The sequence below is a fragment of the Athene cunicularia genome, assembly GCF_003259725.1.
Source record: "Athene cunicularia isolate RWA chromosome 1 unlocalized genomic scaffold, athCun1 chr1_part1, whole genome shotgun sequence".
In the NCBI taxonomy this organism is placed as follows: Eukaryota; Metazoa; Chordata; class Aves; order Strigiformes; family Strigidae; genus Athene; species Athene cunicularia.
In genome coordinates, this window is record NW_020799091.1 from 38,065,948 (window position 1) to 38,067,986 (window position 2,039).

Genomic DNA, 2,039 nt, shown 5'->3' on the forward strand with positions numbered 1-2,039 from the left:
CCCCCACCCCCAAGAGTATTCATGTTCTTCTGTTCATTTTTTACAATAACATCTTGGAAGGTGGAAACTGGCTTCTCATTCAAAGAGCATCTTTTTCTTTCCTCCTGAGTATCATTGATTTTTTATTTTTCCCCTCCTATTATTTTTTGATTCTTTTCTCTCTTCAGGACACAAGCCAACACAGTTTTCCCTTATTCTCTGCCAGTTTCATCAATGATGCAATATATGCCATCAACACAACTCCAAAACATGTTTTTTTTAGGAAAACTTGCCAGCATAGAGAACACGAATTATACAGCGCTACAGCAATTGGGCACAAATGTAATATATCCATACAGAAAATATGGCTATTGTTTGTTTGCCTTTTACTTTCTTTGCAACAACATAATGGTTAACAAATACTGACTAGCAAGAGAATACTGTACCTGAGATTATAAAAAAATTCAGGAAAACAATATTTTGGTTCAGTTCATGCCTCATACCTAATTTAAAGTAATTTATACACATCTTTAATAATGTATAATAATTTTAAACATTTAATATTTAGACATTACCAAATACTAGTCCCATTTTATTAGTAAAAAAAAAACAAAACAAAAACAAAAACAAAACCCAAAAACCAAAGCAGAGTAAATCTATTCTTTAAATGCAACAACCTAGGAAGAAATGGGAAAGTGTTTAGTTTTTTTCCTTGATTTTACATTTACTTTTTTTTTTTTTTCTGATTAGAATCTTGAACACTGAGCACAGAAACTTGAATAATGAACACAATAAAGCTTATGTATGATTTATTTTCATATAGTATTAAAATATTATTTTAGCCTTCCTCCCAGTATATAGTTTGGTACCAGTTTTATTTACATTTTAAATCAGTCTATTTTGGATATTTCATATATCTATTGGAGTATTAAATATTTTCAGACTGCATCCACTATGGAAATTAAATTTAACAATGTTCTGCAAAGCAGGGAGAGAAATTAAGTCTTTATCCTCCTCAGACTGCATAAGTAATAGAAAAATGCAGAAAGAAAATAATGAGAACATTCAAAACTAGATTCTTAAGTATTTGGAGACAGGAAACATACATTCACTCCTAAAAAAATGCTCCTATTGCCAACTTTTTGAAAGAAAAGACAGTGAGGAAAAGAGAGGTATTGATATTCAAAGAAAGCAAACATAACACAGTGCTCTTTCAGTTTGGAAGTCCAGGTTTACCTTCAGTATAAATTAGTAAGTAGAAAAAATAAACTGCTAGTTTCCTTAGCCCTTGTTCTGTTACAGAGCTGGGAAATGACTGGCGCATATATCATGCTCTAGGAACCTAGAAGTTGTCTCAGGTTCATTAATACAGATACAGACAAAAAGATGAGATGTTCCAAATCAGCTGACTATAAAAAATATTTCATAGATTGTGAGCCTGAAATTCTCTGAAGAGTAACTTGACATCACATTTTTCATTTATGCATCCCTTTGCTTAGCCTAGCCTAGTGTCCAGAATCTCATTTTTTGGGGTCTATATTCATAAAGGCTTGTATTAATATCTTTGGATATCTCAGTGGTCTTTAAGTTGGAAGCCTTAATTTATTTTAATGATCTTCCAAATTTCCTCTACAGCTGATGAGAAGGCGTAAGCTCTCCCAGAGTCCTTTTCACCCTACTTAAAGTGTGAATTTCCCACTGAGGATACCTATTATCTAGATTTCGAATTTGAAATGAACTCCCTAAAACTGACTTCAAAGATGGTTGGTGAATGGTTGTAAACAACATTTGCCTGGAGATTAGTGACTTCAACGACCTAAAAGGAACATGAAGAATTAAACAGTTCTGCCCCAAAGTAACATGAAGAAGTAACCGGCAATGGCAGACAGGAGGGATAAGAAGGAACATGTGACTGGTTGAACCAGGCAATGCCCAGACCAAGAAAGTGGTGATATAAATGCAATACAGTAAATGAACTTCAGGGAAATTTTTCAAAGACCTCAGAACAACACTACAAAAAGGCCCTACTGCTTTACAGAAGCAGGGAAGCATGGGGGGGG